At 36.3% G+C, this 24,300-nt stretch overlaps 18 non-coding genes across 18 annotated transcripts; all 18 read left to right on the forward strand.

Annotated features, from left to right (window-relative positions):
- The first annotated feature begins 241 nt into the window (after positions 1-241).
- TRNAQ-CUG (transfer RNA glutamine (anticodon CUG)) lies at positions 242-313 on the forward strand. The gene has a single exon. It is a non-coding gene; the product is annotated as a tRNA-Gln (tRNA).
- A 616-nt stretch (positions 314-929) lies between these two features.
- On the forward strand, positions 930-1,001 carry TRNAQ-CUG (transfer RNA glutamine (anticodon CUG)). Its single transcript has one exon. It is a non-coding gene; the product is annotated as a tRNA-Gln (tRNA).
- Positions 1,002-1,617: 616 nt separating this feature from the next.
- TRNAQ-CUG (transfer RNA glutamine (anticodon CUG)) lies at positions 1,618-1,689 on the forward strand. The gene has a single exon. It is a non-coding gene; the product is annotated as a tRNA-Gln (tRNA).
- Positions 1,690-2,305: 616 nt separating this feature from the next.
- On the forward strand, positions 2,306-2,377 carry TRNAQ-CUG (transfer RNA glutamine (anticodon CUG)). Its single transcript has one exon. It is a non-coding gene; the product is annotated as a tRNA-Gln (tRNA).
- Positions 2,378-4,358: 1,981 nt separating this feature from the next.
- Positions 4,359-4,430, forward strand: TRNAQ-CUG (transfer RNA glutamine (anticodon CUG)). The gene has a single exon. It is a non-coding gene; the product is annotated as a tRNA-Gln (tRNA).
- Positions 4,431-6,411: 1,981 nt separating this feature from the next.
- TRNAQ-CUG (transfer RNA glutamine (anticodon CUG)) lies at positions 6,412-6,483 on the forward strand. The gene has a single exon. It is a non-coding gene; the product is annotated as a tRNA-Gln (tRNA).
- Positions 6,484-7,099: 616 nt separating this feature from the next.
- TRNAQ-CUG (transfer RNA glutamine (anticodon CUG)) lies at positions 7,100-7,171 on the forward strand. Its single transcript has one exon. It is a non-coding gene; the product is annotated as a tRNA-Gln (tRNA).
- A 1,981-nt stretch (positions 7,172-9,152) lies between these two features.
- TRNAQ-CUG (transfer RNA glutamine (anticodon CUG)) lies at positions 9,153-9,224 on the forward strand. Its single transcript has one exon. It is a non-coding gene; the product is annotated as a tRNA-Gln (tRNA).
- Positions 9,225-10,523: 1,299 nt separating this feature from the next.
- On the forward strand, positions 10,524-10,595 carry TRNAQ-CUG (transfer RNA glutamine (anticodon CUG)). Its single transcript has one exon. It is a non-coding gene; the product is annotated as a tRNA-Gln (tRNA).
- A 1,981-nt stretch (positions 10,596-12,576) lies between these two features.
- Positions 12,577-12,648, forward strand: TRNAQ-CUG (transfer RNA glutamine (anticodon CUG)). Its single transcript has one exon. It is a non-coding gene; the product is annotated as a tRNA-Gln (tRNA).
- A 1,299-nt stretch (positions 12,649-13,947) lies between these two features.
- On the forward strand, positions 13,948-14,019 carry TRNAQ-CUG (transfer RNA glutamine (anticodon CUG)). Its single transcript has one exon. It is a non-coding gene; the product is annotated as a tRNA-Gln (tRNA).
- A 1,981-nt stretch (positions 14,020-16,000) lies between these two features.
- Positions 16,001-16,072, forward strand: TRNAQ-CUG (transfer RNA glutamine (anticodon CUG)). The gene has a single exon. It is a non-coding gene; the product is annotated as a tRNA-Gln (tRNA).
- Positions 16,073-17,371: 1,299 nt separating this feature from the next.
- TRNAQ-CUG (transfer RNA glutamine (anticodon CUG)) lies at positions 17,372-17,443 on the forward strand. Its single transcript has one exon. It is a non-coding gene; the product is annotated as a tRNA-Gln (tRNA).
- A 1,987-nt stretch (positions 17,444-19,430) lies between these two features.
- Positions 19,431-19,502, forward strand: TRNAQ-CUG (transfer RNA glutamine (anticodon CUG)). The gene has a single exon. It is a non-coding gene; the product is annotated as a tRNA-Gln (tRNA).
- A 1,980-nt stretch (positions 19,503-21,482) lies between these two features.
- TRNAQ-CUG (transfer RNA glutamine (anticodon CUG)) lies at positions 21,483-21,554 on the forward strand. The gene has a single exon. It is a non-coding gene; the product is annotated as a tRNA-Gln (tRNA).
- A 503-nt stretch (positions 21,555-22,057) lies between these two features.
- Positions 22,058-22,129, forward strand: TRNAQ-CUG (transfer RNA glutamine (anticodon CUG)). Its single transcript has one exon. It is a non-coding gene; the product is annotated as a tRNA-Gln (tRNA).
- Positions 22,130-23,428: 1,299 nt separating this feature from the next.
- Positions 23,429-23,500, forward strand: TRNAQ-CUG (transfer RNA glutamine (anticodon CUG)). Its single transcript has one exon. It is a non-coding gene; the product is annotated as a tRNA-Gln (tRNA).
- A 503-nt stretch (positions 23,501-24,003) lies between these two features.
- On the forward strand, positions 24,004-24,075 carry TRNAQ-CUG (transfer RNA glutamine (anticodon CUG)). The gene has a single exon. It is a non-coding gene; the product is annotated as a tRNA-Gln (tRNA).
- Positions 24,076-24,300: the final 225 nt, after the last annotated feature.

A 24,300-nucleotide genomic window follows, 5' to 3' on the forward strand; every position in this document is an offset into this window, starting at 1 on the left:
ATTTCCCAGTTTTTTCCCATTGAGTTGTTAATAGTATTTTCCATTTCCAAATGCAGGGTTCTAGCTTTTGTTATATAACCGCAATAGAAAATAATTGTACATCTTGGTGATCATGCAGGCACAGAAGCTATGCCCTCTTGATTATTGTGGGAGGTCGATTTTGAATGATAGCCGACCTGTTATTGTAATTACACGTACTGCCTGTTTAGTAGAAATATCCAAACTGCACTCTATTGTCAAGGGTTCCATGGTGTAATGGTTAGCACTCTGGACTCTGAATCCAGCAATCCGAGTTCAACTCTCGGTGGGACCTTGCCACAGTTTAATTCATTCTGAGTGTAATGCTTTTTTAATGAGGTATTGTATTGATAGTGATTGTTGTACGCCATAAACACGATTTAACAACAAAAAAATGTGATAATATTCTCTCGTAGAGATAATTAAACCAATGTAATTGAGGGCATATAAAATTAACAAATTTAAAGAGTATTTTTATGGCATGTAATGCAAACACTGGCTCTACTTCCAGCTCGTAGTGTGTTCAGTACAGACAGACCTTGGAAATTAGTATTATCCACATTGTAGATTATCCAAATGGAAACTAATTTACAGTCTTTTTGCCTTGGCAGTAGCTGCCTGACACTGGTTACAACAGTTAAGATTTCAGTCAACTGAAATTCATAATTTCATTTCCCAGTTTTTTCCCATTGAGTTGTTAATAGTATTTTCCATTTCCAAATGCAGGGTTCTAGCTTTTGTTATATAACCGCAATAGAAAATAATTGTACATCTTGGTGATCATGCAGGCACAGAAGCTATGCCCTCTTGATTATTGTGGGAGGTCGATTTTGAATGATAGCCGACCTGTTATTGTAATTACACGTACTGCCTGTTTAGTAGAAATATCCAAACTGCACTCTATTGTCAAGGGTTCCATGGTGTAATGGTTAGCACTCTGGACTCTGAATCCAGCAATCCGAGTTCAACTCTCGGTGGGACCTTGCCACAGTTTAATTCATTCTGAGTGTAATGCTTTTTTAATGAGGTATTGTATTGATAGTGATTGTTGTACACCATAAACACGATTTAACAACAAAAAAATGTGATAATATTCTCTCGTAGAGATAATTAAACCAATGTAATTGAGGGCATATAAAATTAACAAATTTAAAGAGTATTTTTATGGCATGTAATGCAAACACTGGCTCTACTTCCAGCTCGTAGTGTGTTCAGTACAGACAGACCTTGGAAATTAGTATTATCCACATTGTAGATTATCCAAATGGAAACTAATTTACAGTCTTTTTGCCTTGGCAGTAGCTGCCTGACACTGGTTACAACAGTTAAGATTTCAGTCAACTGAAATTCATAATTTCATTTCTCAGTTTTTTCCCATTGTGTTGTTAATAGTATTTTCCCTTTCCAAATGCAGGGTTCTAGCTTTTGTTATATAACCGCAATAGAAAATAATTGTACATCTTGGTGATCATGCAGGCACAGAAGCTATGCCCTCTTGATTATTGTGGGAGGTCGATTTTGAATGATAGCCGACCTGTTATTGTAATTACACGTACTGCCTGTTTAGTAGAAATATCCAAACTGCATTCTATTGTCAAGGGTTCCATGGTGTAATGGTTAGCACTCTGGACTCTGAATCCAGCAATCCGAGTTCAACTCTCGGTGGGACCTTGCCACAGTTTAATTCATTCTGAGTGTAATGCTTTTTTAATGAGGTATTGTATTGATAGTGATTGTTGTACGCCATAAACACGATTTAACAACAAAAAAATGTGATAATATTCTCTCGTAGAGATAATTAAACCAATGTAATTGAGGGCATATAAAATTAACAAATTTAAAGAGTCTTTTTATGGCATGTAATGCAAACACTGGCTCTACTTCCAGCTCGTAGTGTGTTCAGTACAGACAGACCTTGGAAATTAGTATTATCCACATTGTAGATTATCCAAATGGAAACTAATTTACAGTCTTTTTGCCTTGGCAGTAGCTGCCTGACACTGGTTACAACAGTTAAGTTTTTAGTCAACTGAAATTCATAATTTCATTTCCCAGTTTTTTCCCATTGAGTTGTTAAGAGTATTTTCCCTTTCCAAATACAGGGTTCTAGCTTTTGTTATATAACCGCAATAGAAAATAATTGTACATCTTGGTGATCATGCAGGCACAGAAGCTATGCCCTCTTGATTATTGTGGGAGGTCGATTTTGAATGATAGCCGACCTGTTATTGTAATTACACGTACTGCCTGTTTAGTAGAAATATCCAAACTGCACTCTATTGTCAAGGGTTCCATGGTGTAATGGTTAGCACTCTGGACTCTGAATCCAGCAATCCGAGTTCAACTCTCGGTGGGACCTTGCCCCAGTATAATTCCTTCTGAGTGTAATCCTTTTTCAATGAGGTATTGTATTGATAGTGATTGTTGTACGCCATAAACACGATTTAACAACAAAAAAAATGTGATAATATTCTCTCGTAGAGATAATTAAACCAATGTAATTGAGGGCATATAAAATTAACAAATTTAAAGAGTCTTTTTATGGCATGTAATGCAAACACTGGCTCTACTTCCAGCTCGTAGGGTGTTCAGTACAGACAGACCTTGGAAATTAGTATTATCCACATTGTAGATTATCCAAATGGAAACTCATTTACAGTCTTTTTGCCTTGGCAGTAGCTGCCTGACACTGGTTACAACAGTTAAGTTTTCAGTCAACTGAAATTCATAATTTAATTTCCCAGTTTTTTCCCATTGAGTTGTTAATAGTATTTTCCCTTTCCAAATGCAGGGTTCTAGCTTTTGTTATATAACCGCAATAGAAAATAATTGTACATCTTGGTGATCATGCAGGCACAGAAGCTATGCCCTCTTGATTATTGTGGGAGGTCGATTTTGAATGATAGCCGACCTGTTATGGTAATTACACGTACTGCCTGTTTAGTAGAAATATCCAAACTGCACTCTATTGTCAAGGGTTCCATGGTGTAATGGTTAGCACTCTGGATCCAGCAATCCGAGTTCAACTCTCGGTGGGACCTTGACACAGTTTAATTCCTTCTGAGTGTAATCCTTTTTCAATGAGGTATTGTATTGATAGTTATTGTTGTACGCCATAAACACGATTTAACAACAAAAAAAATGTGATAATATTCTCTCGTAGAGATAATTAAACCAATGTAATTGAGGGCATATAAAATTAACAAATTTAAAGAGTATTTTTATGGCATGTAATGCAAACACTGGCTCTACTTCCAGCTCGTAGTGTGTTCAGTACAGACAGACCTTGGAAATTAGTATTATCCACATTGTAGATTATCCAAATGGAAACTAATTTACAGTCTTTTTGCCTTGGCAGTAGCTGCCTGACACTGGTTACAACAGTTAAGATTTCAGTCAACTGAAATTCATAATTTCATTTCTCAGTTTTTTCCCATTGTGTTGTTAATAGTATTTTCCCTTTCCAAATGCAGGGTTCTAGCTTTTGTTATATAACCGCAATAGAAAATAATTGTACATCTTGGTGATCATGCAGGCACAGAAGCTATGCCCTCTTGATTATTGTGGGAGGTCGATTTTGAATGATAGCCGACCTGTTATTGTAATTACACGTACTGCCTGTTTAGTAGAAATATCCAAGCTGCACTCTATTGTCAAGGGTTCCATGGTGTAATGGTTAGCACTCTGAATCCAGCAATCCGAGTTCAACTCTCGGTGGGACCTTGCCACAGTGTAATTCCTTCTGAGTGTAATCCTTTTTCAATGAGGTATTGTATTGATAGTTATTGTTGTACGCCATAAACACGATTTAACAACAAAAAAAATGTGATAATATTCTCTCGTAGAGATAATTAAACCAATGTAATTGAGGGCATATAAAATTAACAAATTTAAAGAGTATTTTTATGGCATGTAATGCAAACACTGGCTCTACTTCCAGCTCGTAGTGTGTTCAGTACAGACAGACCTTGGAAATTAGTATTATCCACATTGTAGATTATCCAAATGGAAACTAATTTACAGTCTTTTTGCCTTGGCAGTAGCTGCCTGACACTGGTTACAACAGTTAAGTTTTCAGTCAACTGAAATTCATAATTTTATTTCTCAGTTTTTTCCCATTGAGTTGTTAATAGTATTTTCCCTTTCCAAATGCAGGGTTCTAGCTTTTGTTATATAACCGCAATAGAAAATAATTGTACATCTTGGTGATCATGCAGGCACAGAAGCTATGCCCTCTTGATTATTGTGGGAGGTCGATTTTGAATGATAGCCGACCTGTTATTGTAATTACACGTACTGCCTGTTTAGTAGAAATATCCAAACTGCACTCTATTGTCAAGGGTTCCATGGTGTAATGGTTAGCACTCTGGACTCTGAATCCAGCAATCCGAGTTCAACTCTCGGTGGGACTTTGCCCCAGTATAATTCCATTTGAGTGTAATCCTTTTTCAATGAGGTATTGTATTGATAGTTATTGTTGTACGCCATAAACACGATTTAACAACAAAAAAAATGTGATAATATTCTCTCGTAGAGATAATTAAACCAATATAATTGAGGGCATATAAAATTAACAAATTTAAAGAGTAATTTTATGGCATGTAATGCAAACACTGGCTCTACTTCCAGCTCGTAGTGTGTTCAGTACAGACAGACCTTGGAAATTAGTATTATCCACATTGTAGATTATCCAAATGGAAACTCATTTACAGTCTTTTTGCCTTGGCAGTAGCTGCCTGACACTGGTTACAACAGTTAAGTTTTCAGTCAACTGAAATTCATAATTTCATTTCTCAGTTTTTTCCCATTGAGTTGTTAATAGTATTTTCCCTTTCCAAATGCAGGGTTCTAGCTTTTGTTATATAACCGCAATAGAAAATAATTGTACATCTTGGTGATCATGCAGGCACAGAAGCTATGCCCTCTTGATTATTGTGGGAGGTCGATTTTGAATGATAGCCGACGTGTTATTGTAATTACACGTACTGCCTGTTTAGTAGAAATATCCAAGCTGCACTCTATTGTCAAGGGTTCCATGGTGTAATGGTTAGCACTCTGAATCCAGCAATCCGAGTTCAACTCTCGGTGGGACCTTGACACAGTGTAATTCCTTCTGATTGTAATCCTTTTTCAATGAGGTATTGTATTGATAGTTATTGTTGTACACCATAAACACGATTTAACAACAAAAAAAATGTGATAATATTCTCTCGTAGAGATAATTAAACCAATGTAATTGAGGGCATATAAAATTAACAAATTTAAAGAGTATTTTTATGGCATGTAATGCAAACACTGGCTCTACTTCCAGCTCGTAGTGTGTTCAGTACAGACAGACCTTGGAAATTAGTATTATCCACATTGTAGATTATCCAAATGGAAACTAATTTACAGTCTTGTTGCCTTGGCAGTAGCTGCCTGACACTGGTTACAACAGTTAAGTTTTCAGTCAACTGAAATTCATAATTTCATTTCTCAGTTTTTTCCCATTGAGTTGTTAATAGTATTTTCCCTTTCCAAATGCAGGGTTCTAGCTTTTGTTATATAACCGCAATAGAAAATAATTGTACATCTTGGTGATCATGCAGGCACAGAAGCTATGCCCTCTTGATTATTGTGGGAGGTCGATTTTGAATGATAGCCGACCTGTTATTGTAATTACACGTACTGCCTGTTTAGTAAAAATATCCAAACTGCACTCTATTGTCAAGGGTTCCATGGTGTAATGGTTAGCACTCTGAATCCAGCAATCCGAGTTCAACTCTCGGTGGGACCTTGCCACAGTTTAATTCCTTCTGAGTGTAATCCTTTTTCAATGAGGTATTGTATTGATAGTTATTGTTGTATGCCATAAACACGATTTAACAACAAAAAAAATGTGATAATATTCTCTCGCAGAGATAATTAAACCAATGTAATTGAGGGCATATAAAATTAACAAATTTAAAGAGTATTTTTATGGCATGTAATGCAAACACTGGCTCTACTTCCAGCTCGTAGGGTGTTCAGTACAGACAGACCTTGGAAATTAGTATGATTCACATTGTAGATTATCCAATTGGAAACTAATTTACAGTCTTTTTGCCTTGGCAGTAGCTGCCTGACACTGGTTACAACAGTTAAGTTTTCAGTCAACTGAAATTCATAATTTCATTTCCCAGTTTTTTCCCATTGAGTTGTTAATAGTATTTTCCCTTTCCAAATGCTGGGTTCTAGCTTTTGTTATATAACCGCAATAGAAAATAATTGTACATCTTGGTGATCATGCAGGCACAGAAGCTATGCCCTCATGATTATTGTGGGAGGTCGATTTTGAATGATAGCCGACCTTTTATTGTAATTACACGTACTGCCTGTTTAGTAGAAATATCCAAACTGCACTCTATTGTCAAGGGTTCCATGGTGTAATGGTTAGCACTCTGGACTCTGAATCCAGCAATCCGAGTTCAACTCTCGGTGGGACCTTGCCACAGTTTAATTCATTCTGAGTGTAATGCTTTTTTAATGAGGTATTGTATTGATAGTGATTGTTGTACGCCATAAACACGATTTAACAACAAAAAAATGTGATAATATTCTCTCGTAGAGATAATTAAACCAATGTAATTGAGGGCATATAAAATTAACAAATTTAAAGAGTCTTTTTATGGCATGTAATGCAAACACTGGCTCTACTTCCAGCTCGTAGTGTGTTCAGTACAGACAGACCTTGGAAATTAGTATTATCCACATTGTAGATTATCCAAATGGAAACTAATTTACAGTCTTTTTGCCTTGGCAGTAGCTGCCTGACACTGGTTACAACAGTTAAGTTTTTAGTCAACTGAAATTCATAATTTCATTTCCCAGTTTTTTCCCATTGAGTTGTTAAGAGTATTTTCCCTTTCCAAATACAGGGTTCTAGCTTTTGTTATATAACCGCAATAGAAAATAATTGTACATCTTGGTGATCATGCAGGCACAGAAGCTATGCCCTCTTGATTATTGTGGGAGGTCGATTTTGAATGATAGCCGACCTGTTATTGTAATTACACGTACTGCCTGTTTAGTAGAAATATCCAAACTGCACTCTATTGTCAAGGGTTCCATGGTGTAATGGTTAGCACTCTGGACTCTGAATCCAGCAATCCGAGTTCAACTCTCGGTGGGACCTTGCCCCAGTATAATTCCTTCTGAGTGTAATCCTTTTTCAATGAGGTATTGTATTGATAGTTATTGTTGTACGCCATAAACACGATTTAACAACAAAAAAAATGTGATAATATTCTCTCGTAGAGATAATTAAACCAATATAATTGAGGGCATATAAAATTAACAAATTTAAAGAGTAATTTTATGGCATGTAATGCAAACACTGGCTCTACTTCCAGCTCGTAGTGTGTTCAGTACAGACAGACCTTGGAAATTAGTATTATCCACATTGTAGATTATCCAAATGGAAACTCATTTACAGTCTTTTTGCCTTGGCAGTAGCTGCCTGACACTGGTTACAACAGTTAAGTTTTCAGTCAACTGAAATTCATAATTTCATTTCTCAGTTTTTTCCCATTGAGTTGTTAATAGTATTTTCCCTTTCCAAATGCAGGGTTCTAGCTTTTGTTATATAACCGCAATAGAAAATAATTGTACATCTTGGTGATCATGCAGGCACAGAAGCTATGCCCTCTTGATTATTGTGGGAGGTCGATTTTGAATGATAGCCGACGTGTTATTGTAATTACACGTACTGCCTGTTTAGTAGAAATATCCAAGCTGCACTCTATTGTCAAGGGTTCCATGGTGTAATGGTTAGCACTCTGAATCCAGCAATCCGAGTTCAACTCTCGGTGGGACCTTGACACAGTGTAATTCCTTCTGATTGTAATCCTTTTTCAATGAGGTATTGTATTGATAGTTATTGTTGTACACCATAAACACGATTTAACAACAAAAAAAATGTGATAATATTCTCTCGTAGAGATAATTAAACCAATGTAATTGAGGGCATATAAAATTAACAAATTTAAAGAGTATTTTTATGGCATGTAATGCAAACACTGGCTCTACTTCCAGCTCGTAGTGTGTTCAGTACAGACAGACCTTGGAAATTAGTATTATCCACATTGTAGATTATCCAAATGGAAACTAATTTACAGTCTTGTTGCCTTGGCAGTAGCTGCCTGACACTGGTTACAACAGTTAAGTTTTCAGTCAACTGAAATTCATAATTTCATTTCTCAGTTTTTTCCCATTGAGTTGTTAATAGTATTTTCCCTTTCCAAATGCAGGGTTCTAGCTTTTGTTATATAACCGCAATAGAAAATAATTGTACATCTTGGTGATCATGCAGGCACAGAAGCTATGCCCTCTTGATTATTGTGGGAGGTCGATTTTGAATGATAGCCGACCTGTTATTGTAATTACACGTACTGCCTGTTTAGTAAAAATATCCAAACTGCACTCTATTGTCAAGGGTTCCATGGTGTAATGGTTAGCACTCTGAATCCAGCAATCCGAGTTCAACTCTCGGTGGGACCTTGCCACAGTTTAATTCCTTCTGAGTGTAATCCTTTTTCAATGAGGTATTGTATTGATAGTTATTGTTGTATGCCATAAACACGATTTAACAACAAAAAAAATGTGATAATATTCTCTCGCAGAGATAATTAAACCAATGTAATTGAGGGCATATAAAATTAACAAATTTAAAGAGTATTTTTATGGCATGTAATGCAAACACTGGCTCTACTTCCAGCTCGTAGGGTGTTCAGTACAGACAGACCTTGGAAATTAGTATGATTCACATTGTAGATTATCCAATTGGAAACTAATTTACAGTCTTTTTGCCTTGGCAGTAGCTGCCTGACACTGGTTACAACAGTTAAGTTTTCAGTCAACTGAAATTCATAATTTCATTTCCCAGTTTTTTCCCATTGAGTTGTTAATAGTATTTTCCCTTTCCAAATGCTGGGTTCTAGCTTTTGTTATATAACCGCAATAGAAAATAATTGTACATCTTGGTGATCATGCAGGCACAGAAGCTATGCCCTCATGATTATTGTGGGAGGTCGATTTTGAATGATAGCCGACCTTTTATTGTAATTACACGTACTGCCTGTTTAGTAAAAATATCCAAACTGCACTCTATTGTCAAGGGTTCAATGGTGTAATGGTTAGCACTCTGGACTCTGAATCCAGCAATCCGAGTTCAACTCTCGGTGGGACCTTGCCACAGTTTAATTCCTACTGAGTGTAATCCTTTTTCAATGAGGTATTGTATTGATAGTAATTGTTGTACGCCATAAACACGATTTAACAACAAAAAAAAAGTGATAATATTCTCTCGTAGAGATAATTAAACCAATGTAATTGAGGGCACATGAAATTAACAAATTTAAAGAGTCTTTTTATGGCATGTAATGCAAACACTGGCTCTACTTCCAGCTCGTAGGGTGTTCAGTACAGACAGACCTTGGAAATTAGTATTATCCACATTGTAGATTATCCAAATGGAAACTCATTTACAGTCTTTTTGCCTTGGCAGTAGCTGCCTGACACTGGTTACAACAGTTAAGTTTTCAGTCAACTGAAATTCATAATTTCATTTCCCAGTTTTTTCCCATTGAGTTGTTAATAGTATTTTCCCTTTCCAAATGCAGGGTTCTAGCTTTTGTTATATAACCGCAATAGAAAATAATTGTACATCTTGGTGATCATGCAGGCACAGAAGCTATGCCCTCTTGATTATTGTGGGAGGTCGATTTTGAATGATAGCCGACCTGTTATGGTAATTACACGTACTGCCTGTTTAGTAGAAATATCCAAACTGCACTCTATTGTCAAGGGTTCCATGGTGTAATGGTTAGCACTCTGGATCCAGCAATCCGAGTTCAACTCTCGGTGGGACCTTGACACAGTTTAATTCCTTCTGAGTGTAATCCTTTTTCAATGAGGTATTGTATTGATAGTTATTGTTGTACGCCATAAACACGATTTAACAACAAAAAAAATGTGATAATATTCTCTCGTAGAGATAATTAAACCAATGTAATTGAGGGCATATAAAATTAACAAATTTAAAGAGTATTTTTATGGCATGTAATGCAAACACTGGCTCTACTTCCAGCTCGTAGTGTGTTCAGTACAGACAGACCTTGGAAATTAGTATTATCCACATTGTAGATTATCCAAATGGAAACTAATTTACAGTCTTTTTGCCTTGGCAGTAGCTGCCTGACACTGGTTACAACAGTTAAGATTTCAGTCAACTGAAATTCATAATTTCATTTCTCAGTTTTTTCCCATTGTGTTGTTAATAGTATTTTCCCTTTCCAAATGCAGGGTTCTAGCTTTTGTTATATAACCGCAATAGAAAATAATTGTACATCTTGGTGATCATGCAGGCACAGAAGCTATGCCCTCTTGATTATTGTGGGAGGTCGATTTTGAATGATAGCCGACCTGTTATTGTAATTACACGTACTGCCTGTTTAGTAGAAATATCCAAACTGCACTCTATTGTCAAGGGTTCCATGGTGTAATGGTTAGCACTCTGGACTCTGAATCCAGCAATCCGAGTTCAACTCTCGGTGGGACCTTGCCACAGTTTAATTCCTTCTGAGTGTAATCCTTTTTCAATGAGGTATTGTATTGATAGTAATTGTTGTACGCCATAAACACGATTTAACAACAAAAAAAAAGTGATAATATTCTCTCGTAGAGATAATTAAACCAATGTAATTGAGGGCACATGAAATTAACAAATTTAAAGAGTCTTTTTATGGCATGTAATGCAAACACTGGCTCTACTTCCAGCTCGTAGGGTGTTCAGTACAGACAGACCTTGGAAATTAGTATTATCCACATTGTAGATTATCCAAATGGAAACTCATTTACAGTCTTTTTGCCTTGGCAGTAGCTGCCTGACACTGGTTACAACAGTTAAGTTTTCAGTCAACTGAAATTCATAATTTCATTTCCCAGTTTTTTCCCATTGAGTTGTTAATAGTATTTTCCCTTTCCAAATGCAGGGTTCTAGCTTTTGTTATATAACCGCAATAGAAAATAATTGTACATCTTGGTGATCATGCAGGCACAGAAGCTATGCCCTCTTGATTATTGTGGGAGGTCGATTTTGAATGATAGCCGACCTGTTATGGTAATTACACGTACTGCCTGTTTAGTAGAAATATCCAAACTGCACTCTATTGTCAAGGGTTCCATGGTGTAATGGTTAGCACTCTGGATCCAGCAATCCGAGTTCAACTCTCGGTGGGACCTTGACACAGTTTAATTCCTTCTGAGTGTAATCCTTTTTCAATGAGGTATTGTATTGATAGTTATTGTTGTACGCCATAAACACGATTTAACAACAAAAAAAATGTGATAATATTCTCTCGTAGAGATAATTAAACCAATGTAATTGAGGGCATATAAAATTAACAAATTTAAAGAGTCTTTTTATGGCATGTAATGCAAACACTGGCTCTACTTCCAGCTCGTAGGGTGTTCAGTACAGACAGACCTTGGAAATTAGTATTATCCACATTGTAGATTATCCAAATGGAAACTCATTTACAGTCTTTTTGCCTTGGCAGTAGCTGCCTGACACTGGTTACAACAGTTAAGTTTTCAGTCAACTGAAATTCATAATTTAATTTCCCAGTTTTTTCCCATTGAGTTGTTAATAGTATTTTCCCTTTCCAAATGCAGGGTTCTAGCTTTTGTTATATAACCGCAATAGAAAATAATTGTACATCTTGGTGATCATGCAGGCACAGAAGCTATGCCCTCTTGATTATTGTGGGAGGTCGATTTTGAATGATAGCCGACCTGTTATGGTAATTACACGTACTGCCTGTTTAGTAGAAATATCCAAACTGCACTCTATTGTCAAGGGTTCCATGGTGTAATGGTTAGCACTCTGGATCCAGCAATCCGAGTTCAACTCTCGGTGGGACCTTGACACAGTTTAATTCCTTCTGAGTGTAATCCTTTTTCAATGAGGTATTGTATTGATAGTTATTGTTGTACGCCATAAACACGATTTAACAACAAAAAAAATGTGATAATATTCTCTCGTAGAGATAATTAAACCAATGTAATTGAGGGCATATAAAATTAACAAATTTAAAGAGTATTTTTATGGCATGTAATGCAAACACTGGCTCTACTTCCAGCTCGTAGTGTGTTCAGTACAGACAGACCTTGGAAATTAGTATTATCCACATTGTAGATTATCCAAATGGAAACTAATTTACAGTCTTTTTGCCTTGGCAGTAGCTGCCTGACACTGGTTACAACAGTTAAGATTTCAGTCAACTGAAATTCATAATTTCATTTCTCAGTTTTTTCCCATTGTGTTGTTAATAGTATTTTCCCTTTCCAAATGCAGGGTTCTAGCTTTTGTTATATAACCGCAATAGAAAATAATTGTACATCTTGGTGATCATGCAGGCACAGAAGCTATGCCCTCTTGATTATTGTGGGAGGTCGATTTTGAATGATAGCCGACCTGTTATTGTAATTACACGTACTGCCTGTTTAGTAGAAATATCCAAACTGCATTCTATTGTCAAGGGTTCCATGGTGTAATGGTTAGCACTCTGGACTCTGAATCCAGCAATCCGAGTTCAACTCTCGGTGGGACCTTGCCACAGTTTAATTCATTCTGAGTGTAATGCTTTTTTAATGAGGTATTGTATTGATAGTGATTGTTGTACGCCATAAACACGATTTAACAACAAAAAAAATGTGATAATATTCTCTCGTAGAGATAATTAAACCAATGTAATTGAGGGCATATAAAATTAACAAATTTAAAGAGTCTTTTTATGGCATGTAATGCAAACACTGGCTCTACTTCCAGCTCGTAGTGTGTTCAGTACAGACAGACCTTGGAAATTAGTATTATCCACATTGTAGATTATCCAAATGGAAACTAATTTACAGTCTTTTTGCCTTGGCAGTAGCTGCCTGACACTGGTTACAACAGTTAAGTTTTTAGTCAACTGAAATTCATAATTTCATTTCCCAGTTTTTTCCCATTGAGTTGTTAAGAGTATTTTCCCTTTCCAAATACAGGGTTCTAGCTTTTGTTATATAACCGCAATAGAAAATAATTGTACATCTTGGTGATCATGCAGGCACAGAAGCTATGCCCTCTTGATTATTGTGGGAGGTCGATTTTGAATGATAGCCGACCTGTTATTGTAATTACACGTACTGCCTGTTTAGTAGAAATATCCAAGCTGCACTCTATTGTCAAGGGTTCCATGGTGTAATGGTTAGCACTCTGAATCCAGCAATCCGAGTTCAACTCTCGGTGGGACCTTGCCACAGTGTAATTCCTTCTGAGTGTAATCCTTTTTCAATGAGGTATTGTATTGATAGTTATTGTTGTACGCCATAAACACGATTTAACAACAAAAAAAATGTGATAATATTCTCTCGTAGAGATAATTAAACCAATGTAATTGAGGGCATATAAAATTAACAAATTTAAAGAGTATTTTTATGGCATGTAATGCAAACACTGGCTCTACTTCCAGCTCGTAGTGTGTTCAGTACAGACAGACCTTGGAAATTAGTATTATCCACATTGTAGATTATCCAAATGGAAACTAATTTACAGTCTTTTTGCCTTGGCAGTAGCTGCCTGACACTGGTTACAACAGTTAAGTTTTCAGTCAACTGAAATTCATAATTTTATTTCTCAGTTTTTTCCCATTGAGTTGTTAATAGTATTTTCCCTTTCCAAATGCAGGGTTCTAGCTTTTGTTATATAACCGCAATAGAAAATAATTGTACATCTTGGTGATCATGCAGGCACAGAAGCTATGCCCTCTTGATTATTGTGGGAGGTCGATTTTGAATGATAGCCGACCTGTTATTGTAATTACACGTACTGCCTGTTTAGTAGAAATATCCAAACTGCACTCTATTGTCAAGGGTTCCATGGTGTAATGGTTAGCACTCTGGACTCTGAATCCAGCAATCCGAGTTCAACTCTCGGTGGGACTTTGCCCCAGTATAACTCCTTTTGAGTGTAATCCTTTTTCAATGAGGTATTGTATTGATAGTTATTGTTGTACGCCATAAACACGATTTAACAACAAAAAAAATGTGATAATATTCTCTCGTAGAGATAATTAAACCAATATAATTGAGGGCATATAAAATTAACAAATTTAAAGAGTAATTTTATGGCATGTAATGCAAACACTGGCTCTACTTCCAGCTCGTAGTGTGTTCAGTACAGACAGACCTTGGAAATTAGTATTATCCACATTGTAGATTATCCAAATGGAAACTCATTTACAGTCTTTTTGCCTTGGCAGTAGCTGCCTGACACTGGTTACAACAGTTAAGTTTTCAGTCAACTGAAATTCATAATTTCATTTCTCAGTTTTTTCCCATTGAGTTGTTAATAGTATTTTCCCTTTCCAAATGCAGGGTTCTAGCTTTTGTTATATAACCGCAATAGAAAATAATTGTACATCTTGGTGATCATGCAGGCACAGAAGCTATGCCCTCTTGATTATTGTGGGAGGTCGATTTTGAATGATAGCCGACGTGTTATTGTAATTACACGTACTGCCTGTTTAGTAGAAATATCCAAGCTGCACTCTATTGTCAAGGGTTCCATGGTGTAATGGTTAGCACTCTGAATCCAGCAATCCGAGTTCAACTCTCGGTGGGACCTTGACACAGTGTAATTCCTTCTGATTGTAATCCTTTTTCAATGAGGTATTGTATTGATAGTTATTGTTGTACACCATAAACACGATTTAACAACAAAAAAAATGTGATAATATTCTCTCGTAGAGATAATTAAACCAATGTAATTGAGGGCATATAAAATTAACAAATTTAAAGAGTATTTTTATGGCATGTAATGCAAACACTGGCTCTACTTCCAGCTCGTAGTGTGTTCAGTACAGACAGACCTTGGAAATTAGTATTATCCACATTGTAGATTATCCAAATGGAAACTAATTTACAGTCTTGTTGCCTTGGCAGTAGCTGCCTGACACTGGTTACAACAGTTAAGTTTTCAGTCAACTGAAATTCATAATTTCATTTCTCAGTTTTTTCCCATTGAGTTGTTAATAGTATTTTCCCTTTCCAAATGCAGGGTTCTAGCTTTTGTTATATAACCGCAATAGAAAATAATTGTACATCTTGGTGATCATGCAGGCACAGAAGCTATGCCCTCTTGATTATTGTGGGAGGTCGATTTTGAATGATAGCCGACCTGTTATTGTAATTACACGTACTGCCTGTTTAGTAAAAATATCCAAACTGCACTCTATTGTCAAGGGTTCCATGGTGTAATGGTTAGCACTCTGAATCCAGCAATCCGAGTTCAACTCTCGGTGGGACCTTGCCACAGTTTAATTCCTTCTGAGTGTAATCCTTTTTCAATGAGGTATTGTATTGATAGTTATTGTTGTATGCCATAAACACGATTTAACAACAAAAAAAATGTGATAATATTCTCTCGCAGAGATAATTAAACCAATGTAATTGAGGGCATATAAAATTAACAAATTTAAAGAGTATTTTTATGGCATGTAATGCAAACACTGGCTCTACTTCCAGCTCGTAGGGTGTTCAGTACAGACAGACCTTGGAAATTAGTATGATTCACATTGTAGATTATCCAATTGGAAACTAATTTACAGTCTTTTTGCCTTGGCAGTAGCTGCCTGACACTGGTTACAACAGTTAAGTTTTCAGTCAACTGAAATTCATAATTTCATTTCCCAGTTTTTTCCCATTGAGTTGTTAATAGTATTTTCCCTTTCCAAATGCTGGGTTCTAGCTTTTGTTATATAACCGCAATAGAAAATAATTGTACATCTTGGTGATCATGCAGGCACAGAAGCTATGCCCTCATGATTATTGTGGGAGGTCGATTTTGAATGATAGCCGACCTTTTATTGTAATTACACGTACTGCCTGTTTAGTAAAAATATCCAAACTGCACTCTATTGTCAAGGGTTCAATGGTGTAATGGTTAGCACTCTGGACTCTGAATCCAGCAATCCGAGTTCAACTCTCGGTGGGACCTTGCCACAGTTTAATTCCTTCTGAGTGTAATCCTTTTTCAATGAGGTATTGTATTGATAGTAATTGTTGTACGCCATAAACACGATTTAACAACAAAAAAAAAGTGATAATATTCTCTCGTAGAGATAATTAAACCAATGTAATTGAGGGCACATGAAATTAACAAATTTAAAGAGTCTTTTTATGGCATGCAATGCAAACACTGGCTCTACTTCCAGCTCGTAGGGTGTTCAGTACAGACAGACCTTGGAAATTAGTATTATCCACATTGTAGATTATCCAAATGGAAACTCATTTACAGTCTTTTTGCCTTGGCAGTAGCTGCCTGACACTGGTTACAACAGTTAAGTTTTCAGTCAACTGAAATTCATAATTTCATTTCCCAGTTTTTTCCCATTGAGTTGTTAATAGTATTTTCCCTTTCCAAATGCAGGGTTCTAGCTTTTGTTATATAACCGCAATAGAAAATAATTGTACATCTTGGTGATCATGCAGGCACAGAAGCTATGCCCTCTTGATTATTGTGGGAGGTCGATTTTGAATGATAGCCGACCTGTTATGGTAATTACACGTACTGCCTGTTTAGTAGAAATATCCAAACTGCACTCTATTGTCAAGGGTTCCATGGTGTAATGGTTAGCACTCTGGATCCAGCAATCCGAGTTCAACTCTCGGTGGGACCTTGACACAGTTTAATTCCTTCTGAGTGTAATCCTTTTTCAATGAGGTATTGTATTGATAGTTATTGTTGTACGCCATAAACACGATTTAACAACAAAAAAAATGTGATAATATTCTCTCGTAGAGATAATTAAACCAATGTAATTGAGGGCATATAAAATTAACAAATTTAAAGAGTATTTTTATGGCATGTAATGCAAACACTGGCTCTACTTCCAGCTCGTAGTGTGTTCAGTACAGACAGACCTTGGAAATTAGTATTATCCACATTGTAGATTATCCAAATGGAAACTAATTTACAGTCTTTTTGCCTTGGCAGTAGCTGCCTGACACTGGTTACAACAGTTAAGATTTCAGTCAACTGAAATTCATAATTTCATTTCTCAGTTTTTTCCCATTGTGTTGTTAATAGTATTTTCCCTTTCCAAATGCAGGGTTCTAGCTTTTGTTATATAACCGCAATAGAAAATAATTGTACATCTTGGTGATCATGCAGGCACAGAAGCTATGCCCTCTTGATTATTGTGGGAGGTCGATTTTGAATGATAGCCGACCTGTTATTGTAATTACACGTACTGCCTGTTTAGTAGAAATATCCAAACTGCACTCTATTGTCAAGGGTTCCATGGTGTAATGGTTAGCACTCTGGACTCTGAATCCAGCAATCCGAGTTCAACTCTCGGTGGGACCTTGCCACAGTTTAATTCATTCTGAGTGTAATGCTTTTTTAATGAGGTATTGTATTGATAGTGATTGTTGTACGCCATAAACACGATTTAACAACAAAAAAAATGTGATAATATTCTCTCGTAGAGATAATTAAACCAATGTAATTGAGGGCATATAAAATTAACAAATTTAAAGAGTCTTTTTATGGCATGTAATGCAAACACTGGCTCTACTTCCAGCTCGTAGTGTGTTCAGTACAGACAGACCTTGGAAATTAGTATTATCCACATTGTAGATTATCCAAATGGAAACTAATTTACAGTCTTTTTGCCTTGGCAGTAGCTGCCTGACACTGGTTACAACAGTTAAGTTTTTAGTCAACTGAAATTCATAATTTCATTTCCCAGTTTTTTCCCATTGAGTTGTTAAGAGTATTTTCCCTTTCCAAATACAGGGTTCTAGCTTTTGTTATATAACCGCAATAGAAAATAATTGTACATCTTGGTGATCATGCAGGCACAGAAGCTATGCCCTCTTGATTATTGTGGGAGGTCGATTTTGAATGATAGCCGACCTGTTATTGTAATTACACGTACTGCCTGTTTAGTAGAAATATCCAAACTGCACTCTATTGTCAAGGGTTCCATGGTGTAATGGTTAGCACTCTGGACTCTGAATCCAGCAATCCAAGTTCAACTCTCGGTGGGTCCTTGCCACAGTTTAATTCCTTCTGAGTGTAATCCTTTTTCAATGAGGTATTGTATTGATAGTAATTGTTGTACGCCATAAACACGATTTAACAACAAAAAAATGTGATAATATTCTCTCGTAGAGATAATTAAACCAATGTAATTGAGGGCATATAAAATTAACAAATTTAAAGAGTCTTTTTATGGCATGTAATGCAAACACTGGCTCTACTTCCAGCTCATAGTGTGTTCAGTACAGACAGACCTTGGAAATTAGTATTATCCACATTGTAGATTATCCAAATGGAAACTAATTTACAGTCTTTTTGCCTTGGCAGTAGCTGCCTGATACTGGTTACAACAGTTAAGTTTTCAGTCAACTGAAATTCATAATTTCATTTCCCAGTTTTTTCCCATTGAGTTGTTAAGAGTATTTTCCCTTTCCAAATGCATGGTTCTAGCTTTTGTTATATAACCGCAATAGAAAATAATTGTACATCTTGGTGATCATGCAGGCACAGAAGCTATGCCCTCTTGATTATTGTGGGAGGTCGATTTTGAATGATAGCCGACCTGTTATTGTAATTACACGTACTGCCTGTTTAGTAGAAATATCCAAGCTGCACTCTATTGTCAAGGGTTCCATGGTGTAATGGTTAGCACTCTGAATCCAGCAATCCGAGTTCAACTCTCGGTGGGACCTTGCCACAGTGTAATTCCTTCTGAGTGTAATCCTTTTTCAATGAGGTATTGTATTGATAGTTATTGTTGTACGCCATAAACACGATTTAACAACAAAAAAAATGTGATAATATTCTCTCGTAGAGATAATTAAACCAATGTAATTGAGGGCATATAAAATTAACAAATTTAAAGAGTATTTTTATGGCATGTAATGCAAACACTGGCTCTACTTCCAGCTCGTAGTGTGTTCAGTACAGACAGACCTTGGAAATTAGTATTATCCACATTGTAGATTATCCAAATGGAAACTAATTTACAGTCTTTTTGCCTTGGCAGTAGCTGCCTGACACTGGTTACAACAGTTAAGTTTTCAGTCAACTGAAATTCATAATTTTATTTCTCAGTTTTTTCCCATTGAGTTGTTAATAGTATTTTCCCTTTCCAAATGCAGGGTTCTAGCTTTTGTTATATAACCGCAATAGAAAATAATTGTACATCTTGGTGATCATGCAGGCACAGAAGCTATGCCCTCTTGATTATTGTGGGAGGTCGATTTTGAATGATAGCCGACCTGTTATTGTAATTACACGTACTGCCTGTTTAGTAGAAATATCCAAACTGCACTCTATTGTCAAGGGTTCCATGGTGTAATGGTTAGCACTCTGGACTCTGAATCCAGCAATCCGAGTTCAACTCTCGGTGAGACCTTGCACCAGTATAATTCATTTTGAGTGTAATCCTTTTTCAATGAGGTATTGTATTGATAGTTATTGTTGTACGCCATAAACACGATTTAACAACAAAAAAAATGTGATAATATTCTCTCGTAGAGATAATTAAACCAATATAATTGAGGGCATATAAAATTAACAAATTTAAAGAGTAATTTTATGGCATGTAATGCAAACACTGGCTCTACTTCCAGCTCGTAGTGTGTTCAGTACAGACAGACCTTGGAAATTAGTATTATCCACATTGTAGATTATCCAAATGGAAACTCATTTACAGTCTTTTTGCCTTGGCAGTAGCTGCCTGACACTGGTTACAACAGTTAAGTTTTCAGTCAACTGAAATTCATAATTTCATTTCTCAGTTTTTTCCCATTGAGTTGTTAATAGTATTTTCCCTTTCCAAATGCAGGGTTCTAGCTTTTGTTATATAACCGCAATAGAAAATAATTGTACATCTTGGTGATCATGCAGGCACAGAAGCTATGCCCTCTTGATTATTGTGGGAGGTCGATTTTGAATGATAGCCGACGTGTTATTGTAATTACACGTACTGCCTGTTTAGTAGAAATATCCAAGCTGCACTCTATTGTCAAGGGTTCCATGGTGTAATGGTTAGCACTCTGAATCCAGCAATCCGAGTTCAACTCTCGGTGGGACCTTGACACAGTGTAATTCCTTCTGATTGTAATCCTTTTTCAATGAGGTATTGTATTGATAGTTATTGTTGTACACCATAAACACGATTTAACAACAAAAAAAATGTGATAATATTCTCTCGTAGAGATAATTAAACCAATGTAATTGAGGGCATATAAAATTAACAAATTTAAAGAGTATTTTTAGGGCATGTAATGCAAACACTGGCTCTACTTCCAGCTCGTAGTGTGTTCAGTACAGACAGACCTTGGAAATTAGTATTATCCACATTGTAGATTATCCAAATGGAAACTAATTTACAGTCTTTTTGCCTTGGCAGTAGCTGCCTGACACTGGTTACAACAGTTAAGTTTTCAGTCAACTGAAATTCATAATTTCATTTCTCAGTTTTTTCCCATTGAGTTGTTAATAGTATTTTCCCTTTCCAAATGCAGGGTTCTAGCTTTTGTTATATAACCGCAATAGAAAATAATTGTACATCTTGGTGATCATGCAGGCACAGAAGCTATGCCCTCTTGATTATTGTGGGAGGTCGATTTTGAATGATAGCCGACCTGTTATTGTAATTACACGTACTGCCTGTTTAGTAAAAATATCCAAACTGCACTCTATTGTCAAGGGTTCCATGGTGTAATGGTTAGCACTCTGAATCCAGCAATCCGAGTTCAACTCTCGGTGGGACCTTGCCACAGTTTAATTCCTTCTGAGTGTAATCCTTTTTCAATGAGGTATTGTATTGATAGTAATTGTTGTACGCCATAAACACGATTTAACAACAAAAAAAAAGTGATAATATTCTCTCGTAGAGATAATTAAACCAATGTAATTGAGGGCACATGAAATTAACAAATTTAAAGAGTCTTTTTATGGCATGTAATGCAAACACTGGCTCTACTTCCAGCTCGTAGTGTGTTCAGTACAGACAGACCTTGGAAATTAGTATTATCCACACTGTAGATCATCCAAATGGAAACTAATTTACAGTCTTTTTGCCTTGGCAGTAGCTGCCTGACACTGGTTACAACAGTTAAGTTTTCAGTCAACTGAAATTCATAATTCATTTCCCAGTTTTTTCCCATTGAGTTGTTAATAGTATTTTCCCTTTCCAAATGCAGGGTTCTAGCTTTTGTTATATAACCGCAATAGAAAATAATTGTACATCTTGGTGATCATGCAGGCACAGAAGCTATGCCCTCTTGATTATTGTGGGAGGTCGATTTTGAATGATAGCCGACCTGTTATTGTAATTACACGTACTGCCTGTTTAGCAGAAATATCCAAACTGCACTCTATTGTCAAGGGTTCCATGGTGTAATGGTTAGCACTCTGGACTCTGAATCCAGCAATCCGAGTTCAACTCTCGGTGGGACCTTGCCCCAGTATAATTCCTTCTGAGTGTAATCCTTTTTCAATGAGGTATTGTATTGATAGTGATTGTTGTACGCCATAAACACGATTTAACAACAAAAAAAATGTGATAATATTCTCTCGTAGAGATAATTAAACCAATGTAATTGAGGGCATATAAAATTAACAAATTTAAAGAGTCTTTTTATGGCATGTAATGCAAACACTGGCTCTACTTCCAGCTCGTAGTGTGTTCAGTACAGACAGACCTTGGAAATTAGTATTATCCACATTGTAGATTATCCAAATGGAAACTCATTTACAGTCTTTTTGCCTTGGCAGTAGCTGCCTGACACTGGTTACAACAGTTAAGTTTTCAGTCAACTGAAATTCATAATTTCATTTCCCAGTTTTTTCCCATTGAGTTGTTAATAGTATTTTCTCTTTCCGAATGATAGCCGACCTGTTATTGTAATTACACGTACTGCCTGTTTAGTAGAAATATCCAAACTGCACTCTATTGTCAAGGGTTCCATGGTGTAATGGTTAGCACTCTGGACTCTGAATCCAGCAATCCGAGTTCAACTCTCGGTGGGACCTTGCCCCAGTATAATTCCTTTTGAGTGTAATCCTTTTTCAATGAGGTATTGTATTGATAGTTATTGTTGTACGCCATAAACACGATTTAACAACAAAAAAAATGTGATAATATTCTCTCGTAGAGATAATTAAACCAATATAATTGAGGGCATATAAAATTAACAAATTTAAAGAGTAATTTTATGGCATGTAATGCAAACACTGGCTCTACTTCCAGCTCGTAGTGTGTTCAGTACAGACAGACCTTGGAAATTAGTATTATCCACATTGTAGATTATCCAAATGGAAACTCATTTACAGTCTTTTTGCCTTGGCAGTAGCTGCCTGACACTGGTTACAAAAGTTAAGTTTTCAGTCAACTGAAATTCATAATTTCATTTCTCAGTTTTTTCCCATTGAGTTGTTAATAGTATTTTCCCTTTCCAAATGCAGGGTTCTAGCTTTTGTTATATAACCGCAATAGAAAATAATTGTACATCTTGGTGATCATGCAGGCACAGAAGCTATGCCCTCTTGATTATTGTGGGAGGTCGATTTTGAATGATAGCCGACCTGTTATTGTAATTACACGTACTGCCTGTTTAGTAAAAATATCCAAACTGCACTCTATTGTCAAGGGTTCCATGGTGTAATGGTTAGCACTCTGAATCCAGCAATCCGAGTTCAACTCTCGGTGGGACCTTGCCACAGTTTAATTCCTTCTGAGTGTAATCCTTTTTCAATGAGGTATTGTATTGATAGTTATTGTTGTATGCCATAAACACGATTTAACAACAAAAAAAATGTGATAATATTCTCTCGTAGAGATAATTAAACCAATATAATTGAGGGCATATAAAATTAACAAATTTAAAGAGTAATTTTATGGCATGTAATGCAAACACTGGCTCTACTTCCAGCTCGTAGTGTGTTCAGTACAGACAGACCTTGGAAATTAGTATTATCCACATTGTAGATTATCCAAATGGAAACTAATTTACAGTCTTTTTGCCTTGGCAGTAGCTGCCTGACACTGGTTACAACAGTTAAGTTTTCAGTCAACTGAAATTCATAATTTCATTTCTCAGTTTTTTCCCATTGAGTTGTTAATAGTATTTTCCCTTTCCAAATGCAGGGTTCTAGCTTTTGTTATATAACCGCAATAGAAAATAATTGTACATCTTGGTGATCATGCAGGCACAGAAGCTATGCCCTCTTGATTATTGTGGGAGGTCGATTTTGAATGATAGCCGACCTGTTATTGTAATTACACGTACTGCCTGTTTAGCAGAAATATCCAAACTGCACTCTATTGTCAAGGGTTCCATGGTGTAATGGTTAGCACTCTGGACTCTGAATCCGGCAATCCGAGTTCAACTCTCGGTGGGACCTTGCCCCAGTATAATTCCTTCTGAGTGTAATCCTTTTTCAATGAGGTATTGTATTGATAGTGATTGTTGTACGCCATAAACACGATTTAACAACAAAAAAAATGTGATAATATTCTCTCGTAGAGATAATTAAACCAATGTAATTGAGGGCATATAAAATTAACAAATTTAAAGAGTCTTTTTATGGCATGTAATGCAAACACTGGCTCTATTTCCAGCTCGTAGTGTGTTCAGTACAGACAGACCTTGGAAATTAGTATTATCCACATTGTAGATTATCCAAATGGAAACTAATTTACAGTCTTTTTGCCTTGGCAGTAGCTGCCTGACACTGGTTACAACAGTTAAGTTTTCAGTCAACTGAAATTCATAATTTCATTTCCCAGTTTTTTCCCATTGAGTTGTTAATAGTATTTTCTCTTTCCGAATGATAGCCGACCTGTTATTGTAATTACACGTACTGCCTGTTTAGTAGAAATATCCAAACTGCACTCTATTGTCAAGGGTTCCATGGTGTAATGGTTAGCACTCTGGACTCTGAATCCGGCAATCCGAGTTCAACTCTCGGTGGGACCTTGCCCCAGTATAATTCCTTCTGAGTGTAATCCTTTTTCAATGAGGTATTGTATTGATAGTGATTGTTGTACGCCATAAACACGATTTAACAACAAAAAAAAAGTGATAATATTCTCTCGTAGAGATAATTAAACCAATGTAATTGAGGGCACATGAAATTAACAAATTTAAAGAGTCTTTTTATGGCATGTAATGCAAACACTGGCTCTACTTCCAGCTCGTAGT

Source organism: Rhinoderma darwinii, chromosome 3, assembly GCF_050947455.1.
Source record: "Rhinoderma darwinii isolate aRhiDar2 chromosome 3, aRhiDar2.hap1, whole genome shotgun sequence".
Lineage (NCBI taxonomy): Eukaryota > Metazoa > Chordata > Amphibia > Anura > Rhinodermatidae > Rhinoderma > Rhinoderma darwinii.